A 25,417-nucleotide genomic window follows, 5' to 3' on the forward strand; every position below is an offset into this window, starting at 1 on the left:
ATTAACCTTATCTAACACGCAGTCTGGATCTATTCACCTCATATACCGACCTCCTGGCCCTCTAGGATCCTTTGAAGAAGACCTAACAAACATCCTATCAAATAACCTCAAGAACTCCTCCCAAAGCATCATATTAGGAGACTTTAACCTTGGTCTCAGCGACCTTCTAGATGCTAATGCCACTCTAATTAATAATACTTTAGAGGAATTAGGCTTCACTCAAAAGATCATAGATCCTACCCACATCCAAGGTAGAACCCTTGATTAGTTAGCTGTGCACAATTGCCCAATCACAGTCTCATCTATAATGCCACAGCCTTGGTCTGATCACTACTTGATCACGTTCTCCTTAGAGGCAGTATCACCCTCGCAACCTGACAGCATAGCTCCAGCTGTCCCGACCAGAAACAAAAGAAACAGTACACCTGAAAACCTTATTCCCTTGATCCAACCTACTCTTAATTCCATCCTGGCCCATGCAGATCCCTCTACTATTGTAGATTTGTATAATAAAGTAATGCTATCTTCCCTTGACGCCATAGCACCACCGAAGATGAGAAAGAGTAAACCTCGCAAACACGTGAATGCCTGGTTCTCTCCACACCTTAAGGCTATCAGACAAGAGAAACGACGTTGTGAAAAAATCTGGAGGTCAGAACCCTCCGAAAATAAAAAGAAAAATCTGAGCAAACTAGCTTCCCAGTACAAAAAGAAATTATCCTCGCTAAACAAACCTCATATAGCCTCCGAATTTCTCAAGCCAAATCTAACACCAAAGAACTCTTTGCAATTCTGAAAGAGGTAGAATCCCCTGTCAAATCCCAGACTCTTGCCCTAAGGACAAAAATTGGTGCACAGGCATACCAAATGCTCTAGCTAATAAAATTACCTCCCTGAAAACTAAAATCAGTAATAAAAAAAAGACTCCCTCCTCTCCACTCCCATATCCAGCAACACCAACTCTTCGACGCCACAATCCATCCTGAAGCCTCCACCTGCGCCTCTTCCCCAGTTTAACTTTCGCAAAGTATCTACCAAGAGGTTGAGAAAGTCATTCTCACTCTCAAACCCTCGAATTGCCATGGGGACCTATGCTCTGCACAATTGATAAAAGATGCAGCCCGCAAACTTTCCCCGTTTATCACCAAACTAATAAATGCATCCTCTATGTCAGGCACCATACCTAATAATTTGAAACAATCTTGGGTCCTCCCACTCCTTAAAAAACCCAATCTTGATCCCTCCACCCCCACCAATTACTATCCTATCACCACAGTGCCCTTCCTACTCAAAATCCTCGACAAAATAGCGTACCAACAAATTCAACACCACCTTGAACACAACCACCTTCTAGGAGTCCAACAGTCAGGCTTCAGACCCCAGCACGGAACTGAGACTGCGCTTATAGATCTCAAGGCACAGATAGATGAGCTGAGAGACCAGGGTAAAACAGCATTACTGCTACTCCTTGATCTCTCGGCTGCATTCGACCTGGTTGACCATGAGATCCTCTTCAATCACTTACAATCGGCAGCCCACTTTTCCCAAGAGGCAACTGACTGGATTCAATCCTTTCTCAATAACCGAACCATGCAAGTCTTCTCTCCACTAGCAGCTGCTGACCCTACGCCCATTACCTGCGGCGTGCCACAGGGCTCCTGTGTTTCCCCTATTCTGTACAACATTTTCACAAAGCCTATTTTCGATGATCTAGATGGTCTGGGTATCGCCTACACAAATTATGCTGATGATACCCAGATTCTCATCCCGCTGACGGGGGATTATGACAAGGATTTGGCCTTTGTAAATAGAGTGTACCTCATCATCCAGGCATGGATGGCCCTACACGGTCTATGCCTGAATGATGACAAAATGGAACTCCTCATCCTAGGTACCACACCCAACCTTAATAAACTAGGCCAAAACTACTCTTTTGTAATTGATAACAACAACATCGCCGCAGCCAAGGAGGTTAAAACCCTCGGTTTGTACTTAGACTCCACACTTACCTTCAAAAAGCAAGTAAATGCTATGGCATCCGCCATGTCCTATACATGCAAACTCATTAGAGCAGCCAAACCGTTCCTTTCACCCAACAACTGTATCACCTTAGCTAGAGCGTTGATCCTGCCCAAGTTGGACTATTGTAATGCTCTCTATGTAGGCAGCAATAAATACATTATGAACGAAATTCAAATTTTACAAAATAACGCTTTAAGAGCAGCCCTAAGCCTCCCGAAGAAAGCCCACATTTCAGAGACTAGAAGATCTGTCAATTGGTTCTCAACGAAAGACAACATTTTCCTTAAATCTGTCTCTCTGACTCACAAATGCCTCCAACTAGCTGCCCCTCAATACCTGATAACAAGATTCTCTAGACAGGTATCCTGCCGCCCTTCCAGAAAGGCCAACTCCAACCTCCTTCTGGTGCCAAGATTGAAACGTACTATGTCTGGAGGGAATAGCTTTCCGGTTAAAGCAGCACAATTTTGGAACTCCCTACCACCATCCCTTAGGGAAGACCTTCCCTACCTACAATTCAGATCCAATACCATCCTTTGGATCAAGGAACATGACACCTAATGTATCTCCATGCTGCGCTATAATATAAATACTGTAAATTGTGTATATCTACTGATCCACTATGCGTAGACATATTATATAACTTGTATACCATGTTTATTTCCTTGTAATTATAACCTGCTGTTTTCAATGATTGATGCTTCCAGCAATGTAACCTCAGTTGGATTGCATCTATTGTCAGTCTACCACTATTAGAAGTCACTAGTAGTGGTTCATTTCACTCAACGTTTTTTCAAAGAAAGACTTGCTCATGGCAAAGCATCATGTATTGTGCAATGTACAAGTGCTTCCTGTTATCATGAATATTTGTATATCACAATAAGTTGACTTGCTTATGCAACATCCCATGGCAATGGCCCCTGTTCCACTTGCCATGACTCTTGTCGAACCTGCCCTTGCAAATCCTAGAACCACCTCGAGAGGATTTCTTCAGTCAGACTAAAGAGCGGGAGGCTCTGCCTGCCAAAGTAAATTACCAGCCCGAGCAAAATCCTTGCCTGCTGTAGCTAATTAATGATAGGAACCAATATTTGCCTATAATATTAAAGTGAGCTGCAGAATTATTACTGCTCCAAAATGACAATGTTGCCTGCTCAAGCTTCTGTGGTAAATCGTAGGTTTGGCCACTTTTCTCTGTCCCCTGTGCTCTACTTTTATGAACTAAAGGTCCTGCCAGTAATAACTTATGGAGGTGAAAACCTGGGGGTCCCGATCGTTCAGGATTAGGAAGCATTGGAGGGGTTGTTCTGGTGGAAAGTGTTGTAATTACTCAATGGAGTAAAAGTGGCAGTAATTAATCGCCACGAGCTGGGTCTCTCCTCTATTAAGTTGTACATTCTCTCTAAAAGCCTCTCGTTGTTGAGGAGCACCTGGTGTGCAGAGGAGGGTTCAATCTGGTGGGAATTAAAACGCTTACCATATAGGAAATCCTGGCCCTCCCTCAATGAATGGGAGAAACACTGTGATCCCATCTGTGTGGCTTCTTGTAGCTCTAACGAATGGAATTTGACTCACCCTGCTACAGCTAAAAGAAAATTGAAAGAAATTGGGTAGGTGCACACCATTGATGAATTGAGAACTTGTAGGCTATACGTGGACATGGTAATTGACGTAAAGCCAGTGGGAGTGCACCCAGCATATTTGAGCAAGTCACAGAGTAGTTCATGGCGTGTCTTGGCAATGAGGCTAAGGCTAAACCTACTACCCACCAATGAAACAATGGGTGCTAGACCAAAAACACCCAGGGAACAATGGATATGTAGGCATTGCTCGGAGCCAGGCGCATTGGAAACTTTACGCCACATTTTGTTACATTGCCCGGTTTTGAAAGGCAGACTTCTTCATTAAATTTGGTCACTTGCTGAAACATCACGATCATCTAAGGGTGTGGCAACTTGCTATGACCTATTGCGGTCGTAATCACTAGCTGGTGGCCGCAGTACACTTTTTAAAAGAGGTTTTAGACCTGTGACATCGATGTCGCTGTAATTACATGAATTTTGATGATTTTCTTTTGTACTGTGATAAACCTGGTGTATGTTTTTTGGAATGTTTTAACTGTTTCTTTTTAACGCTTTCACGTGTAAATCTAATTAACTGTCTTGTACGAATTTGTTAAAGGTTATTTTAACCAAAAAACAATAATAAAAAAATTACAAAAAAATATCAACCTATATACGGGGCGAGGAGCGTCTGCCAACTCACGGTGTGCGAGATCGGTTGATTAGCGTTTTCTTTTGCTTGAATGCATTATTTCATATGAAGTAGTGCGATTCACATGAAGATAGTTTAGTACAATAAGCCAAATTAAAAATCACTAAATCAGGACCCTGGTGGCACATATTCTATCAGTCCAACATCAGTATATATGGTGGATTGCCACACGTGCCAACAGAAAGCATTAGGGTCTGTCTGAAGCAAGCAGTGAGGTGAGACCTAACACTCTCTAGGTGTAAAATATTAAATCAGCCATAGGTTGAGTTTGAACCAAACTAACACCACCTTGCAGTAGGCAGATAATTGGCGGGCCCCTTAACCGTGTCAGTGGCTTCATTGATAGTCGGGTCACTCATTTCAATATTATTTGAACTAAACACAGAGATAAGAGCAGACGTTTTTAATTCTGCTCAATAAACAATGCAGCATCAGTACTATAGCCACTGCCATGTACAGTTGAGACTGAAATAAAAATAAGCAAAAACATTACAAATACATGGGGCACTGCCCCAGAAGGCCCAACAAACCAGCCACCCCTGCTGTGATGAGTCATCCATTCCGGTGCAGAAATAAAAAGCATCCAATGTCGAAGGGCTGGTTAAGCCCTTCTTTGATAATGCTTCAAGTTCACAGCACTTAGCCATCCAGAGACGGTCTCGGCCCTTGGGTCTCACAGTAAAAAAGCACCTTTAGCTTCTAGATACTGCATTATGGACGTCACCAAATATACATTTTTTGTTGGCCGTTGGCCAGATAACACCTCCCGCGCAGAGGGGACACACACACACACACACACACACACACACACACACACACACACACACACACACACACACACACACACACACACACACACACACACACACACACACACACACACACACACACACACACACACACACACACACACACACACACACACACACACACACACACACACACACACACACACACACACACACACACACACACACACACACACACACACACACACACACACACACACACACACACACACACACACACACACACACACACACACACACACACACACACACACACACACACACACACACACACACACATCCCCCCACCCCCCCTCTTTCGGGCTCAGGGCGCGCACTAGGGAATGCCCCCTTTATTCTCACGCGGCATAATTACCTCACTCTGTCTCACACCATCACGTGACACGTTACATTCCTCCTTTTTTATGACAACAACAAAATGAACCGATCACAGCAGGTAATCATAATTAACATTTGCCCAGCGGGTCTCTGTCCACTCCACAACCCTCGGCCGGCTGCGGCACAACCAGAGTTCACTCATTAGTGACATAGTCATTGAACCGAGAGGGCCTCCTCCTCCCATCTTGTTGAGGGTATCTTCTCGCCCCGCCCTCTCCTGTTCACCCCTCACTTACCGGTCCTGGATCAACCAATTCCTGGGGATACCACTGCTCTTCTTCCTCATTGTTCTCGACGTCCGCACCTCTGATTGTCTTGTTGGACAGTGTGACTCTGCGGGAGAAACTTGAATTCTGTCACTGTTCCTCTGTCATTCGCAGCCGTGACCATAGACCCCTTTACCTGTACTCAGTCCATGGGTCGAGGCTCATATGTCAAGGCTGGTATGTCAGAGATAGTTTCCCTTCTTGGGGCCAGATTACATTAACTTTGCACCGGTGCAAGTGCAAAGATGCACGGTATTAGCACTAGGGCAAACTTTGCCCTATTTTTAAATACACTGGGACACATTTGAAAACTATTGCACCATGACAAGTGCAGTTTGGCATATTAAAAGCACAAGGGGAAAAATTGCCCTAGTGCAAAAAAGATACATTTTTGATGCATTTTTGCATCAGGGAAACGTTTGCCCTAGTGCTAATACCATTCCGTATTAGAACTAGGGAAAACTTTGCCCTGGTGCATAAATGCAGTAGAAATGTATCTTATTTGCACTAGGGCAAGGTTTGCCCTGGTGCTTTTAATATGCCAAACTGTCCTTGTCATTGTGCAGTAGTTTTCTTGTGTGTGCCACTCTTTTTAAAAATAGGGCAAACTTTGCCCTACTGCTAATACCGTGCAATTTAGCACTTGCACTGGTGCAAAGTTTCTGTAATCTGGCCCCAGGTGTCTATTCCTCACAGGCACTTCTTCACCCGGGACTATGTCATGTTGCTTTAAGATCATCCTCACATTTTCTCATTCATTCCTGAGCCTTCTCTCTTCAAATACCCTGGTGTAACCTCACCGGGGGCTCTCCCATCTCCGTCTGGCATTATGCCTCTGGGACGCCTCCAGAATAGTGCCTCGGCCAGCACTACCCCGGTGGAGCAGTGTGGGGTTGACCGGAATTCTCTTAGGAATTGATAGAGAGCTTGCTTCAGACACTGGCACTGGGCAATCCTAAAGACTGTGTTAAGTGTTCACATGAAGCGCTCCATTTCCCCATTGCCTCTGGGCCACACGAGATATCTTCCGGTGTCTTACGCCACACTCTTGCAGAAACTCTGCAATACTCTCCCTGGAATGGAGGGCCGTTGTCGGAACATAAATCTCTCTGAAATACATGGGTTGCAAAAACTTTTTCCATTATTGGCAATATGTGGTCAAAAGAAGTGGACTCCACAATATCCATTTCAGGATACCATGACCACTGATCGATACATACCAAAAAATGGGATCCCTTCCCAGTGGACCCAAAGTCTACATGTACCATGTCCCAGGACTACCATCTTCTCTCCCCTCAGCAGCAGTGCTTCTTGCGTGAATGACAATTCATTTTGATCCCTCCACAGCTGCTCGAGCTCTATTCTAGCGCCTTGGATCCTTTTGTTCAGCCCCATCAGGACATCTTTCCACTCCCCATCCTCCATCACCTCCATGATAAGGCAGAATCATTAAACTTTGTTCAAGGCTTCAGTGAGATCCTGCATCGACAACGAGATGGGTGTGGCTGAATCCACTACAAGGTTCACATGCTCTTCCGCTTCCTTTACTTCCATGGTCGGATCCGTGCAAGACTGGGCAGGGTGCCTCGACAGATAGTCTACAGCGTTATGTGCCCCGGCCGGTATACCAGGCTTACCCCATACTCCAAGAATGCCAGCATCCATCTTTCGATACAGGGTGGCAGCTTTGAGGATGACACTGCCATGATCGGCAGCAACGGTTTATGATCAGTTATCACAGTGACTGGTCTCCCCAGGATGTACAGTCAACAATTCTGGCCCCCCAGAGAACAGCCAACACCTCCAATTCAGTTTGGGAGTATCACTGTTCAGTCTATGAGAGTGCCTTGCTCGTAAAACCACTGGTTTGACATGTCCACTGGGATCACAATGGGATAGAACTGCCCCAAGTCCGAAGGGGCTAGCATCCATTAAGATTTCAGAGTCCAGACACGGGTTGAAAAAAAGCATTGTGTCCTCCGCCAGGAGCACTTTTTTGATTCCTTTGAACACCTCATGTTCGAGCGGGGTCCATTACCATGCCGACTCTCTCCGTCAAGTTCTTCAAAGGCTCGGATAGGGACACCAGGTTCTAACTGAAACGCCCACATTATGTTACCATACCGAGAAAACTAAGCACCTCGACCACATTCTCCGGGAGTTTTGCATCTTGTATGTCCTTCCCTTCCTGGGGTCTGGTGACATTCCCCTTTCATGAAACACAAAACTAAAGAATATAACTTGCATGTTCCTTTGTGGAGTGTGAGCCCTAGTTCTTTTATCTTATTCAGAGTCTTCTCTAGTCTCACTGTGTGCTCAGCTTCCGACCCTGCAAACACAAGAATGCCATCACTTATATTCAACACCCCTTCCAGGTCTGCCAGTACTCCTTTGATAATGTTCTGAAGTACTTCGGTAGGTGAACACCCCAAAACTGAGCCTTTTGTACCGGTACAAGCCCCAGTGTGTCGTGAAGATGGTTATGTACATGAATTCGGGATGGGGGCCACCTGGTGATCTCCGGCCTTAAAGTCCAACTTGAAGAAATCTGGCCCCTTGAAGTTCCCCTATAATGTCATCTATGGTGGGGGTTAAATGACGCTCATGTCATCGCCTTTTTAGGCAGCCTCATGTCCACACAAATGCGTACTGACTGGCTGTTTTGGCTTTCGCGCCACCACTATTGGGGACACCCACAGGATGGGTCCCTCTACCTTGTCCATGATGTCTAGTCTAATCAGATGATCTAGTTCTTTGTCCACCTGTTCCCTCAGGTGAAACAGTATTCTTTGGTGATTCATCTATATGTAACTTTACCGGCTCACTTTTCAGTTTCCCAATTCCCTCGAAAATCTCTGTGAACCACTCAAGCGTGGTGTTGATGGCCTCAAACATCTTGACTTTATGGACTTCCCTCCGTGATTCACCTTTGAAATGAACTCCCCCTTTTGTGGTATGGGTTTCACTCCACCGAATGTAAAGATCTTTGCATTTGCTGTTCTAGCACTGGTGGACCCAGCAGTGAATCATAGTGTCCTTGTGCACTCAAATTAACTGAGGCCCAGGTGTCTATTAGTACAGGTACATCTGACCCTTCCACATGCACTACGCACCTTGGTTGTCTCTGGTTCTTTATCTTAATCACACTTACACTGGAGATGAAGAATACTTCTCTGTCTTCTTCCTCGCCAGTTCCTGATCCCATGAACCTTCATCTTTCTCTACACATGCCATGCTTTGGAGTCATCTCTGCACGCCTGTGTAGAGCCTGCCAGGGCCCCTCAGAACGATGACCGGTGTTGGAGCTCTGCTCATCCACACAAAGTCATCCGGCGATCCGCATCTTCCACAAGTTCGTTCCCTGGCAGGGCATTTTCCCTGGGTGTGGTGTGTCATATCCACATCTTGGGCATGGCGTGGGGCAGTGTCTGCCCCTTTTCTCTCCTATGGGTCCATCCTTTATCATTGTTTTCATCGTTTCCAGGCACCCCACCGCAGACACGTCATCAATTTTAAGTGAGCGCATCACTGTGTCCATTGTGGAGGCCTGTATGTTGGCCAGTTCATAGGAGCACCCCATTTCAAGGATCCCGGCTGAGGTTAGACCAGGCTCTCTTAGTACCTGTCTTCTCATCTTTCCAGGCGTGCATCCTTGGATCAATTGCTGGCAAACTATGCTCTCTTTGTTCTACCAGGCACATGTTGATGCCAGGTGCCTGAGGCATCAATGTAAACTTTCCAGCGTTTCATCGTCCTTTTGTTTCGCTGAGCACATCGCAAACCCCTCATAATCTAGGTTTGCTAATGCCATGGAGTGCTCTGTTAGACATGTCTTTGCCGCATGATAGGATTCATCGGTAGGCTTCATAGTCGTGAAGATTTTATGTGCTGCCGGGTCAGCTGCGTAGATTAGGGTACACATCTTTGCATCATCATTCACCTCCCCCATTACCCAGAAGTACATCTCTAGCTGTTCAATCCACATGTGCCACCTGGGTCCCAGGCTAGACAGTGCTCCCGTGGAGTCAAACTCTGGCAGTGGTGCTAGGGAACATTGTTGCCTGGGCACTTGCTCACCCCGCTCTGCTCCCACTACAGCTAGTGCATTTCCTGCTGCTGCTGCCGGGACATCGTCTTGGCTCTCATTCATGGTTTCACACCAGTGTTGCAGTGTAAGTCGTCTCCACCTGAGCACACAGACAACCCCACGTTGTTGAAGGCGGCAACCCAGACGTGACAAAAACCCACAAGCAGGGTGGCGTCACTATTCCCTTGAAATCTCCACTTGCACTACACAGCACCCCCTTTTTACTGTCGTGCCCTTACTGGATGTCAAGAAATGTTCTGAGTTACCCCTCCTTAAATGGGTTGAAACATGTGACAGGCTGTCAAATGACCCCCTCTATCTGCTCTCTGATTCAGAACATTGCAGTTGCGTTTATATATATATATATATATTTTTTTTGTCACTCGTGCCCAACCAGCAGTTCCAGAAATTGTCCCTGGAGGCGCACAAGCGCTCTATATAAGAGGCGCAACCTCCGGGATGGTGTGCTGTCCAGGGTGCGGCTTAGTGAGGCTGGTGCTCGGCAAACATGTGAAGTAATGTTCCCACACTCCTCATCCACCGTGAGATGTGCTGGGGAAACTTCCCTTGCCTGAGCCGCTGGGTCCGGTTAGGCTGACCTCCTTGTCAACATTGTTAATTTGTTGCTGGCCGTTGGCCAGGGCCCAGTAACACCTCCCCCCACACAGGACACACGCGCACACACACAGTGTTTGCCCTTTAGGCTCTGGCCACGCACTAACCGGTTGCACAGGAATGCCCCTTTATTCTCACGGGGCAGAGTTACCTCAGAGTTCTCTCTAAACATCTCAAACGCATTGTCTATTCTCAACTTTCCTCCTTCATCTCCAACCACTCTCTCCTCCCTGCTACCCAATCTGGTTTCTGCCCCCTACACTCCACCGAAACTGCCCTTACCTCTGTTCTCAACCCACTCCTTTCCTCATGCTACACTAAACATTCCTCTATTCTTATTCTTCTCAACCTCTCTGCTGCTTTTGATACTGTTGACCATACTCTTCTCCTTAATTCTCTCTCCTCATTTGGCCTCAAGGACTCTGTCCTTCTATGCTTCTCTTATCTCATCTCTCTAACCACACCTTTGCCGTCTCCTGGGGTAGCTCCACCTCTCCCAATCTTCCTCTCAACCACAGCGTTCCCCAAGGTTCTGTCCTTGGACCCTTTCTCTTCTCGCTCTACACTTCCTTCTTAGCCCCCATCATTTCCTCCTTCGGTATCTCACATCATTTCTACGCAGACGATACCCATCTCTTCCTCTCCTTCTCCTTTCTCTCCTGACATCCACCAGAAGCTTTATTCTTGCCTCTCTGCTATTAAATCTTGGATGTCCTCTCACTTCCTTACTCTCAATACCAATAAAACGGCAGTCCTTTTCTTCCCTGCATGCACTCTTCCTCCTCCCTCTCCTCCCCCTTTCACTCTCCTTGCCCCCTCCAAATTCTCCTTATCCCCCCACGCACGTAACCTTGGTCTTTATATTGACCCCGCCTCTCTCTATCTCACCATATTTCGCTTACTGCCAGATCTTGCTGCTTTCACCTTTACAACATCTGTAAAATTCAATCCTTTCTAACCTTTCACGTGACTAAACTCTTAATCCCATCCCTGATTTTCTCTAGACACTTCTGCTGTTCTACGCTTTTCTTTGGACTCCCCTCCTATGACTCCATCTCCTCTTCCCTCACCTCTCTAGGTTGGCTCCCAGCTCAAATTCTATTTCCTCTTTCTAGTCTTCAAATCCCTCCATGGTCTTGTCCCACCCCACCTTTCCTCCCTCCTCACTTTCTACACTGCTTCTTGTTCTCTCTGCTCTGCCGATTTCTACCTACTCTTTTCTCCACCACCACCCTGTGCCCCTTCTCGCTTCCACTCTTTCCAACTGCTTGCCCCTTACCACTGCAACCGCCTTCCTCTCTTCATCCACTCTTCTTCCTCCTTCACTTATTTTCGTACCTCTCAAAAATTTGATCTCTTCCATTCACCTCCTTAAAACCCTTTGCTTCCTCTCTTACTTTTACTAGTACTCCCACCCACACCTCCTACTCCTTTTCCTACTTCCCTTCGACCTCCCTCTCTCCTTTCACTCTGCTCCCTCCTATCCCATATCCTGCACTTTTCTAATCCTCATCTCTTCCTTCCTTCTCCCTTACTCCCTCTGCCTCCTCTCATACTTCTGCTCTCACCTTTGCTCATACCTCCTACCGCTTCTCTCATCTTGGTCCCTCCCTACTCTTCTTCCCCTTCCATAATGCAAATTGTTTTCGTACGGTTTTCTGCTTTAATTCAATTGTTATGTAATGCTTGCTGTATCTTGTTTATTCCTCTTGTAAAGCGTTTTGGATTAAAACGCTATATAAATTCAATAAAATACAAATACCAGCACGTGACAGGTTATAAATAATAGCCACTCCTACTAGTCACTTTACTTTTTGGACTTTGAACTGTGCCCTTCTTACAGTGTCGAGAACAATACAGGGTGAACAATGTTTTTATATGTTGTAGTTCATGTGCGTGTTGGGACGTTTTGTCGGAGGACTATTTGTTTGTAAGGCATACATTAGGGAGATCAGTAGATGATGTGATTAGAGTATTCATGTGTGAAGTTGACCGGGTGCGGACGTGTGTGGATGCATAGCGCAATTATATATTTTTTGTGGGCATATGACTAAACTATGTCCCATGTTTGTACATGTGGAGATTACTTATTTGTAAAATGGTTAGGCGTATGGCGGAAATCACTGCTGTGTCAAGTTTCACAGATAGATGTGAACATACCGAGGATTGCAAGTTACCCATAGATACGGACTAGGGGACACGTAAGTGTACGTGTTTGTGTATTGTGGAGATATGTGTAGTGCTTTGGTAAGCGTGCTCTCGGCCAGCATCACTTTAATATTTATGGATATTGTGTTTGTGGTTCATGTCATTCAGGCTTACAAGATTCACATTGCACCAAGGATGAGGCCATCCATTCAGGATGAGGTAGGTAGCAGCTGGTGGTTATCGAGTGCTGCAAGCGCTCGGAGGTGCACAGAAATGCCGATTGGGAAGGACACACTTCTGTTTCTATTTTTTCAGTTGGCTATAAGTTAACTTTTTAATATTTTACACATTTTTCTTATGTAGTCACCATTATATGTTTGCGTTGCTACTCATTAGTAATCTAGCTCTTTTAACACAGCTGATATTTCCCACTAAAAGTAATGCCTTTTTGACTAAATCTATAAGAATGCATATTTACTTTGTCATTTTCCATCCTTGCTATGGCTTCTCGTGACTCTGTTAATGTTGCAAATTAAATTTGACTGACATGTTTTATACTTCTATATTAACATTTATACTGCGCTCCACTGCCATTTCTATGGTCTTCAGGAGCTCTGTAGGACCAGAAAGTGGAGGGTGCATGAAGATTATTGGGAGGGGCTGCTCCGTTTATGCATGCAAAATGGAAGTACCCCAAGTTCTGCATACAGGTCAGTTTCCAGTCAAGAGCATTGAGGCCTGTGCGTCCGAGGGGGAGCCTCGCGAGCTCACGTGTGGTATGCACGTTGGTTGTAGAGGTTTAGTGCACTGATGTTTGTTGGGAAAGGTCTCCAATAACCTTGTGCGTGTGACTTAGTTGTTATGCTTATTGTGTGTTGCAACTCAGAATGTGAGGTTGTTAGTGCTAGGAGCCATAAACCTCAATGGACTGACAAACCTGAAGCTACCTGGGAAAAAAGCTTAAAAGTTACCACAACGCATCAGAATTTATAGAAACGCATGTAAATGCCTTGCAACCTGGTGTCCCTCTCCTTGTTCCTACTAGTAGACTCTTGCAGACTGCTCCCATTTCACTTTCTCACATTGCCACTGTCAGACCCTGCTCCCTTTCTCTTACTTTCTGAAAAAGATCCATTTTACCCAATGTGCCCCAAGGATCTGGTCATTGGCACATGTGGGAGTCTGGAGACTAGACTCATTACCAAAAGCTAGCTGCTAAGGGTTATGGGACACGTAAACGTTTGGTTCAGGGAAACCACCACTTGAAATATGAAGACTGCAGACACCACTGCCATCTTCCTTAGTAATGGCTGAGCATGTCTCATACCTGACACCAACTTTCTCAGGTGCTGTAGTCAGTGGCCAGATGTGATGTCTGCCTGGCAAGGCATCAGGTGATCAGAGCAGAGGCCAGAAGCCCTGGCCATTTCTAGCACAAGTCTAACCCATTGTCTCCCACAAGCATCACATTCCTCCAAGACAGTAAGCCTCACCAGAGGCCAAAATGAAATGGAATCCAATCCCCATGGGGCCTCGAACCTGCCACCCCTCACCTGGTTTTTGAGGCTATTCCATGACTTCAGTTTCAAAATGATGCCCAAACCCTGCCAAGGTTCATAATGGTGCAATGAGAAGGAAAGATAAGAGTCTGGACATTGGGTCAGCAACACTTTCTCATTTACTGCCTTTATTTAGGCTCTTGTTCTCAACAATGTTCATGTCTGCAATAGTTCCAATGCCTTTGCTCAGGCTCTTTTTCTTAACAATATCAGTAAGATTTGTACTGCCTCTTTCTCTCAACAATGTGCATATTGTTAATAATTGCTTTTGCTCTTTCTCTCATCAATATTCGCATCTGTAATGATTTTTACCATCTTTACTTGGGCTCTTTCGTGTAGTAGGCAATCTATGGCATTCGGCCCGAGGCATCCCGGTAATCCACTCACTGATCACTCTCCCTGGTCTTACTGGCTGTGTGGTGCATCTTCAGCGTTCCTCATGTTTCACAGGCATCTGCGCTCCCCGTCCATTGACTGGCAGTTTACCTTGCAAGTTGTTCGCTTAGCACTTTGCCTTCCTCTGTGTTCGGCAGCTCTGGCTGCCAGAAACAGAAAAGCAGTGCACTTCTCACGACCTGGCTCCTCTGCACACTGTGCCCATTGGCCTTGGGGCTGCACTCTGCAGTCTGCTCGCCTTCGGCATCCTTCACAGTGTCAGCATCCGTCAGGTGCCTCTCCAGTCTCGAGTTCTCTCGTTCTCCTGAATTCGGTTCACCTGTGTCCTTTTTAAATGTCCCGGTCTTTCTCTGCAGTTTCCAATGACTAGTAAGCGGCGTTGCCTTACTGTGGCTTACTGTGTCTAGTCATCCTCATTACTCCATCCCTCTTCCTCATATCCGTACCAAAAAAGGGAAAAAGGCAAATTAGGTTCTGGGCTAGAAAGACCTGGGAAGTCAGTATATGTATTACAAAAGCCATGTGATGTTAATGTTAAAGGATATTTGTACCGCGCACTATCACCAGTGGAGTGGTCCCCTGGCACTCTGGCGGCTCTGAAAGAGGGAGAGGAGGGGGGAGTTAGTGGGAATAAGCTGGAAAAGTGCAAGAGAGCAGTGATGTGCTGTTGGCAGCCTCTGCCCGGTGGGTCTGTTGGCTGGACTTGGGGTGTTTTACAGTCGGTAGTTGTCGTGTGCTGTTGTGCAAGTCTATGTGCGGTTTGTTTTGTTGTTGCAGTGTTGTGAAGTTTGTGCGTATTGCTGTGTTTTAGGCTTGTGGTTGTGTTTGGTTAGAGATTGAGAGGTGGATACAGAGGGATGAAATTGTTAGTGGATTGGTTAGTTGGCCTTGCTGTCCCTGCAATTAAGTCTAGGTGTGATGCTTGCCATCATTCACCATTCCATTGGAGTGTGGCGCTTGCCAATTTCAATATTCCATCTAGATGTGAGGAAGGCTAGTGATCATGATTCCATTAAGGTGTTGCACTAGTCATCATTCACAGTTTCATCTAAGTGTGGCACATGCTAACATTCACATTTCTATCTAGATGTAACACAAGCTAGAGTCAAGGATTCCATCTAAGTGTGGTACATGCTAACCTTAGTAATGCTGTCTAGATGCAACGCAGGCTAAAGTTGAGAATTCCATCTAAGTGTGGCACATGCTAACATTCACATTTCTATCTAGATGTAACGCAAGCTAGAGTCAAGGATTCCATCTAAGTGTGGTACATGTTAACCTTAGTAATGCTGTCTAGATGCAACGCAGGCTAAAGTTGAGAATTCCATCTAAGTGTGGCGCATGCTAACATTCACATTTCTATCTAGATGTAACGCAAGCTAGAGTCAAGGATTCCATCTAAGTGTGGGACATGTTAACCTTAGTAATGCTGTCTAGATGCAACGCAGGCTAAAGTTGAGAATTCCATCTAAGTGTGGCACATGCTAACATTCACATTTCTATCTAGATGCAACGCAAGCTAGAGTCAAGGATCCCATCTAAGTGTGGTACATGTTAACCTTAGTAATGATGTCTAGATGCGACGCAGGCTAAAGTTGAGAATTCCATCTAAGTATGGTACATGCTAACATTCATAATCCTGTCTAGATGCGACACAGGCTAAAGTTGAGAATTCCATCTAAGTGTGTTACATGCTAACATTCATAATCCTGTCTATATGCGACGCAGGCTAAAGTTGAGAATTCAATCTAAGTGTGGTACATGTTAACCTTAGTAATGCTGTCTAGATGCAACGCAGGCTAAAGTTGAGAATTCCATCTAAGTGTGGCGCATGCTAACATTCACATTTCTATCTAGATGTAACGCAAGCTAGAGTCAAGGATTCCATCTAAGTGTGGGACATGTTAACCTTAGTAATGCTGTCTAGATGCAACGCAGGCTAAAGTTGAGAATTCCATCTAAGTGTGGCACATGCTAACATTCACATTTCTATCTAGATGCAACGCAAGCTAGAGTCAAGGATCCCATCTAAGTGTGGTACATGTTAACCTTAGTAATGATGTCTAGATGCGACGCAGGCTAAAGTTGAGAATTCCATCTAAGTATGGTACATGCTAACATTCATAATCCTGTCTAGATGCGACACAGGCTAAAGTTGAGAATTCCATCTAAGTGTGTTACATGCTAACATTCATAATCCTGTCTATATGCGACGCAGGCTAAAGTTGAGAATTCAATCTAAGTGTGGCGCATGCTAACATTCACATTTCTATCTAGATGTAACGCAAGCTAGAGTCAAGGATTCCATCTAAGTGTGGTACATGCTAACATTCGTAATGCTGTCTAGATGCGACGCAGGCTAAAGTTGAGAATTCCATCTAAGTGTGGTACATGCTAACATGGTTGTCACTAAAAGTTATGACTGAAGAGTTGGCTTGACTATGTCTTTTCCTGTCTCTCTGGAGCTCGTGGTCCTCCCACAGATAACCACACCCAGGGTCAGAGTCAGGTAGTTTCTGCCTTTCCCTGGCCACATAAGAGAGTCTACCTTCCAGGGAATCAGTGACAAGGTCGTCAGATTCTTCACACTAGTTAATGGCAAAATTCCTGTGAAACACACAGATAATAATTAACAAGCATTTTGTGATTGACCAAGTTGCAATCCACTTCCAAGAGGTGACCAAACACAAAGGTTGAGATAGCTCGAGTCATGATACATTGTGGATCCTGGCACAAAAATGACACACAAAAAATTCCTCTCACTGGAACATGGAATTGCCTAACAGGTGTATTATTGGACTCAAATGAAGCAAGTGTATGTCAGAATAATTGTAATCATTGGAAGCTGGCCATTACATATAATATACTGGAGAGGACTACCCTTAGAGAATGGAGAATAACTGTCCTTTTCTTTGCCTTTGTGTCCTGGAATTGGCCCGCTTGGGTGTAATTGTGAGGATGCTTTGTTGGCATTCCCAACCACAGTAAAGTTTACATTGCATTTCCTATGACCGAGCGTTGGTACCTCTAGATTTGCATCCCCTATGTCCATAGGCGTTAGATTTTTTTAAAGTTAGTATCCAACTTTAAAAAATAGTGCATTTTAACTGGTGGTGCCTTTCGTTTAATTTTTACAGTACATTTTGAATTTCATTTTTGTGTGCATTGGCTACATTCAGCCATTATACATATCACACAGGCACTGTGTATGTTATTTGAAGTGTGCCGTTGGTTATGGCTTTGCCTTGTAGGAGTCCTGCGCAAAAGCGCAAATAACTGCATTCCCAAATTATGCGTATGATCCATGCTTGGTGTCTGACATCGGTGTGTGAATGGTCTTTTGATCCTTTCACTCCGCCAAGTGGTGTTTTGTTCAGTTTCAGCTGACTAATGCTCTGATGCATGTGTGGTGTTGACACAGGTTTGTCGGGCTGTAATATTTTGATCAGTTCATTGTGCACTTTGTTATTCTGCTCCGCTGGCGCATACAGGTGTCATGTTTGGCTTATCAGATATAATTGATGTAATGTACACACGTTTATGGTAAGAGCTAGTTGTGTGCCAAAATCCTCAAAAAATCAAAGTGGACAATCAGTCACAAAATGCATTTTCTGCGAGTCAATGGAAAAGCCAATGTAATTCAATTTTTTTTTTTTAACATTAACAGGTTCATGAAACTTCACTAACATCAGGCACAAGTGTCTGGATGTGGCCAGATCAGTCGCTTGCCAAATTTGGAGGCCATTCAGGGATGTGGTCAAAGGTTCAAGGAATGTGTTTCTTTACTTTGTAAACTTAAACTGCCACTGGTGCAGCAGTGTAGCATATATATATTAGATCTATAGGCCAGAAGTTACTTATGTGCAAGTCATTCTGGGGCTTGTACCTGTTTATAATCACATGCTTTGCAAAAGCCATCATCTAGTGTTTGACAAACAACTAGTAATACTCTGCACCAAAGTAAAAAGGGATGTTGACTTGGGCGTTTACTGTAATATTATACCTACCCTATGTGTGCACCCATCTTCTTTTCAGAGAGACAGAAAAGTAGGAAAGGTAGAAACAGTGTACTTCTGCCACCCGGTGGGTAGGAAGGGTGGGCACATATGAATTTAAACTGACAAGCCACAGGGTGGGTTTAAGTGTTTTACCCCTTCCATGATATATGATAGGTTATTTATAAAGCGCTTAATACCCAGAGGTTTCTATGCACGGACCCGGGGATCGAACCTGTGGTGCTCTGTGTCGTCTTGCTTCCAGGGCGAGCCCGTTGCCCCTGAGCTATTCTCTCAGGACAGAAGGCTTTAACACCAGGTACCTTCTACGAGAAACCTACGGGGTGGTGCAATATATAGCCAGAGCAGCCAAGTAGAGGTTGAGTGAACTGTAGACTAATCCAACAAATAAGTAACATTCAATAGGGTTCAATTGCTTTCTTTGCATCAGATAACACATCTCTTCCATTTATTGAATTAACATTTCCTCTTGTTAGCCTTTCTGCCCTCATGAAGTACATGCTTGCAACACTGCACTAAATTTAAGTAAATTCGAGGACTTTGGGGGCCAAGCTGTCAAATTCATAGTTAGTGAATTGGGATTCATTGTTCTGCCTTAACAGACGGTGAACGCTCTGAAATGTGATTTGTGACTTTAGCAACATGTGCAAAAGGTGCAGATACCCGAAGACACGCCCAAGCTGCAACAATGACTATCGTTGTGTGACTCTCCTGGAGTAACTTGTGTATTATTTGCAAAGAAGGGGAGTCACATAAGAGGAGGAAGCAAATATCCCTGGCCAACTCATCCATAAAGCACTGCATAATGACCATGGTTGGCAGTATTTGGACATGAAGGTTAATTTCACATTTGTTGCAAACAACCACGGTCCGAAGATTTGTAGGAGTACATTTGTGCTCAGTTCTCAACCTGTCCCTGAACCACTACACTGCTTACACGGTCTGCTGTGTATTCAGGTGCCACATGCCCAAGGAATCCACATGATTTATCATGCACCAATGCCAAATTAGCTACAACATTGGAGAGTGAGCGCCACTATGCGATTATGAAAAACATGGCTGTGTTCTCTGTGCTTATTAGAATGCTGTGTTGGAGGAGTGTCTGGAAGCTGCAAAGTGCTTGCTTCACAGCTACTATCCCAAGGAAGTTTATGGGAAAGGTGCTGGTTGAGGGACCCACTTGCCCAGTGCTGCGGGCGTGTGGTAGTGACCATCCACCCCAACATTGATGCATCTGTTACAGTCACTTAAACCAGTGAATTCACAAAACGATGCCCCTTTATGTTTGCAGGAGTACATCACCTTAGGGTCTGGACCACCTTTTGCGAAACGACCACTAGGTTGTGGCACTGTTGTAGCTTGCGACTGCTGAACTGGGAACCCGGTGGGTAGGAGGGGGCACATATGAAGGCATGCAGACAGGATGAGAAACACAGGACGCAATCATCCCTAGGTGTTTCATGGCGGTCCACGGTGCTGTTGATCAATATGGCTGTTGAGTAGGCAGCTGTGCCTGAAGATACTTTACTCTTTCCTGTGATACAAGCCTTTCTGAAATGCAATTGAAGCGATGGGTATGCAATCTCTTTGGCTGTATTTATGATCACCCCGAGGAACATTTTGGCATGGCGGGGGTTAGACTTGTCTTTTGCTCATTTATGGAGAAACCTTGTTGATGAAGGTAAATTGATCTCTCTGTTTTTAGAAGACCTTGAGAAGCAGAATCTCCTTTAATGAGCAAATTCGCCTAGGCAGAGGTATACTTTTATCCCCCCACCCCGTCTGTGCAGGTGTGCAGGTGTGCAGGTGTGCAGCTGTCAGATCCATAGACATCCCGGCAAGAGAGGTGGCCCAGGTGTCGGTGCGTATTCCTAACAGCAGCTATCACTGCTTGTGCTTCGTTAACACAAGTTGTACTGACACTATCCCAAAAGGAAGCACTTTGAACTGTACATTTCGTTTATCTGGATCCCAAGGTAACAGCAATTACCTGGGAACATGATAATGTAAAAACATGCATCGACCAGGTCCCAAGTCACTGTGTAGCCTGCTCTCCAACAGCTGCATGACCACCTGCAGAGTGGGTATCCTGAATTTCTGTCGTTTGACAACCGGTTTGGTTTCCTTCTATCCAAGACCAGTCTCGAGGTCCATCAGTAAATAACAGTTTTTTCTCTTGATATGGCACATCTTCAGAGGGCGCTTGTTGTTGGAGATGGTGTCCCCCTCCTCAAAGGAGTTGAAGGTGTTTTTGAGGGTGGTCGTCTGTGCCTCAGTGGCATAATGGTTTTGAGAGTTAATTCAGAAGGCTTTTAACACTGGCTTGCCAATGGTGATCCCCCTCCCCTGCCCTGAATGGATGGATTAGGTTTTTCCTCCCGTTGGAGGGGGTAACATGGGAAAGACAGATGCCACATGAGCATTGTTTGCGGAAAAAGGATCTTTAGTTGGCGTTCCTCATCCTCACCCTCAGGTTGCGCTGTGTCCTGTATGGAGCTCGAGTAAAGGTTGACTGGAAAACTGCTGTACACTATCCCCGACCTCCATGGCTTGGCTTTGCAAACGAGCAGGATATACCATAGGTTTGTGATGTTTGGCCATGAAAAAGGTTGTGACCAGTTGTAATGCAGTGTTCATAGATATAGGCATGCTGTGATTTTTCAGAATATTTTGAAGGTCTCCTGCTCCATTTTCATCCTTCAGGAATTACTTTCTGAAAAGGAGCAATGTGTCTAGAGGCTTATTGATGAGGTGGCCTAAGTTTCTGGACTGGGCAGAGACTGGACGTCCTTGAATTGTGGACTGTACTTTCCTTTGCAGAGAGGGTGGCATATACTTGACTATTCAATTCAGGTTGTCCCAATGTGCCCAATTATAGTGGCCATTAGTGCGATGGAATTGGCTACACATACACTGCAAGCCATAACGCATTGCTATTCTTTCCTTTCTTCCATGGGGGCACGCTGAAATAGAAAGTGGGGCAGCACATCACCCTTGTGGTAGTTACAACCAGAGAGTAAGGTGTGAGATGCCCTTTTAAACTGGGTCTAATGTGGGCAGCTTATATTTCTTTTTAACCTTCCTGTACAGCCCTTTTAGAGGATGTGTTAATCGGTTATTGAATTTAGGCTAAGGATGCAGCGCAGGGGTGTTGCTAGGTCTGGAAAAGACCCGGGGCTACGCTAATGTCGGAACTGTCAGGCCTGGGGGCTAGCTAGCCTTCTGGTTGTAACCCCTGAGCTTCTATCCGGGGCTACAACCAAAAGACCAGGGGCTATAGCCCATTTAGCCGCCCCTAGCAACGCCTCTGCAGCGTGTGATAGGCCTTTGCTCCTCTGTCACCTCGATAAAAGCTCTCTCTCATCAGCCTGTCTTCCAATAGTGAACCTAGCTGCGGCCCTTTTTAGCATGCCAATGTAAGCGCACTGATCTTCAGTCAGTAATTGGTGGTTCCAGCAGTTTAGCCTTATATATTCTTGTTAGGGTCTCTTTTCCTTGACGGGCTACCCTTTGGGGTGGTTACTGTTCCCTCTTTATATCGTTTGATTATCCTGGTGATCTTTTCTCATCAACTTCTCTTGATTGTACTGTATCATGCCCTCTCTCCAACCGGCTCCATTCAGTGCTTCTTGGACACCATGTATTTCTTCCCTCTTCCCAGGGTAGAACTGATTGGGTTTTAATGAGCCCTTTCTCAGGGTTTCTCTCGACATTCTTTCCCAGTTTAGGGCACTTCAAATTTCACAATTTGTTTTTTATGGTCTCATCTCTTTCACTGGGACGGATCCCCTTAAGTTCATAGTACTCTCTCCCTCTCCAATGTACTCCCTTTTGTGCCTCTTGAATGAGGAGATATTCTTCTCTCTTCCCAGGGTGGTCGTGTCCACTTCTTAGTAGTATCTGTCTCTGGTTTAATGTTTGTTTTAGTACGATTACAGTACTCTCTAATGTACTCCCTTTTGTGCCTCTTGAATGAGGAGATATTCTCCTCTCTTCCCAGGGTGGTCGTATCCACTTCTTAGTAGTATCTGTCTCTGGTTCTATGTTCGTTTTAGTACGATTATAGTTAGAGTTCAGAAACTTTGCATTTCGGATTTCATCAAATTCACTGGGTTGAGTTCCTCCAATTACATAATGAGTCCCGTTCGGCCTCCCATTGCCTCTGTTACCTCTCATCACAGGGAAGGTCTCCAGGGCCTGCAGTTACTCAGGACCCGTTCTCTCGCTTCTCTGCTGGTTCGTTCTCACCAGCATCACTCGCTCTCTTTTTGTTTGGCATTCCAGTGTCCCTTTGGGTAACTAGTGTAGTGGCCGGTCCCTCAGGGGATTGGTGTCGGCATAGTTAGGTGAGCATCCTGCCAACCACAACATCACCTTCGTGGTTATGCCACTGATGGGTTTCTGGCAACCGTACTTTCAGTTCTTCACTGAACGTTGGCTCTCAAGTGTCCGTTGCTCTTGTCCAGAGCAGGTCTGAACTTCCCTCCTTGCGGCTCTCATCAGCTCCACCTCTAACCTGTATTACGCTATCGGGGGCCCTCCCCTGCTGGCATATGTGTCTCTCTTCCCTGGGTTGGCATATCCTCTCTCTGAAGCCGCCTTGTCTCAGTGAATTGGCGGTTTGTCCTTAAAGAGACAGATGCTGTTCCTTGATCATCATTGTATATGTTGCCATAGTCTTCATCACAGTTTCTGGATTTATTGGTGTTCGGCATCTCAGACAGTCCCATATATGCCATCATAGGGAATTGCTTGGGGAGTTCCTTAGAGGAACGGGAGTCCTTGTCTCCAAAGGTAGAGTCTCTCTCAGTGAGGTCCCACTTGCCCAAATCCCTACGGCAAGTCTTGTGGAGCTGGCTCACCTCCCTAGCCTCAAAGGGGGAAAATAGATTAATTCCCTAGACGCTGCAATAGTCTAGACTGACCTAAACCCATTCTCACATGGGTAAGATTTCTTATGGATCGAGGTTCGCTCCTAACTTAGTTTGCCTCAGGACACTGTCATGTCCCGCAGCTGGAGGGGTTGGTGTGGCTCATAGCCGACTGCTCTGCTCCATCAATCCGGAAGCTCAGGTGTCACAACCCAACCTCGTTCCTATCCCGTACAGAAATATCAATGACACCTGCGGGTGTTAGTGAGATTCAGATGACTCTTGTTTGCTTTATCCCCATACAGCAGTATTTTAGCTTGTTTCAGAGACTTGGGTAGGTGAGAGTCAAGGACAACACACATAATTGGTAGAAAGAAAGCCTGCTACAGCTCCCGTACTAGGATAGTGTGTGTGAAATAGAAAGCAGGGTTGCAACTAAGTTGCAAATGTAAGGTTTCAAGTGTCAAGGTACAGGTTAAGATAAGAGAATCATGGGGCTCTCCTTCAATATATTTTCTTCACACTTCTACAGAACATATCCATCCTAGTCCCTGATGCATTCTACACTACTCTGACCAGCCCAGCACAGCGGTCTTATGTTCTCTTAAGCCAGTAGGGAGCATGGAAGAGCTGCTTTTACTTTTTATTCTAAACTGCGGTGGCCAACCACTTTTACTTTTTCTTATTCAGATAAACAGTTCTGTAGGCAGGGTACCTTCCCTCCTGTATTCTAGAATGACAACAATTTTCAGATTTCTTTAACCAGAGCCAAACATTTACCCCAACCTGTTTCAGACAATACTATACTAGATTTGACAATATACTGATGCAATTACCAGTGTTCACCAACCCACGATTTTCAGTCTGCTCTTCTTCCGTATCTGTGCTGTTCACCTTCCTTGGGTCCCCAAGCACTCCTGCCAGCTCTCCCCTCTGACGAAATAGTTTCTCCAGAGCCCATGGGGATCCCAGGAGGTGCGCCCAGCGACACTTGGATTTGGCTGCAGGGCAGTGGGAATCCAACGTCGCAGGCACCAAACTTGTTGTGGAAAAATGACAGCTGACTATTCCGGTGGATTGGTGAACTTATTAGTAAAGAGCAAGCAACACAAAAAAACAAACCAACGACAGTACGAGACTTCGACACAAGTGAGAACCCCCCTCCCTCAAAGCACAGTACCCTTATAACCAAAGGAACACATGCATTTCAATGGATTCCCATAGGGTCCCATCGACCCTAAAAACAGTACAAATCCTCCCTCTACTAAAGAAACCCACTCTGGATCCTGACAACCTAGGTAACTATCGCCCCATCACTCATCTTCCCCTCCTAGCTAAGAACATTGAGAACGCAGGTAGCTGCACAACTGTAGCAACACATCGACACAAACAATCTCCTCCAAACCTACCAATCCGTATTCAGATGCAGCACAGAGACCGCAACCATGCAGGTTGTCTATGACACCCTCAACATCCTTGAACACAGCCACTCCTGCCTCCTGGTTCTACTCGACCTCTCAGCCAATTTTGACACAGTAGACCACAAGGCGCTTAGGGACACCCTACATCGTCGAATGGGGATCAGCAACCTTGTTCTAAGCTGGTTCAAGTCCTACCTCACCAACTGCAGCCAGTTTGTGCAGATGAACACCTCTTGATTGCCAACGTTGCCAGCCACCTGTGGATTCTCACAGGGTTCCATCCTCTCCCCAGTGATCTTCAATCTATAGATGGAGCAGCTGGAAGCCCTTGTAGTCACATACAACATCCACAAATATGCTGACACACAGCTATACCTCAAGATCAACTCCATCAAGGACATCCATCGGCTCAAAGCCTGCCTCTCGCTGATCCAATCTTGGATGTCCAGTATATACTTGAATCTCAGCCCCTCCAAGACCAAATTCCTATTCCTCACCAACAACACCGAACACCCAGACATACAGACCTCGCCATCAACCATGAACTCCGAGGGC

Source organism: Ambystoma mexicanum, chromosome 7p (assembly GCF_040938575.1).
Source record: "Ambystoma mexicanum isolate Mex_15411 chromosome 7p, UKY_AmexF1_1, whole genome shotgun sequence".
In the NCBI taxonomy this organism is placed as follows: Eukaryota; Metazoa; Chordata; class Amphibia; order Caudata; family Ambystomatidae; genus Ambystoma; species Ambystoma mexicanum.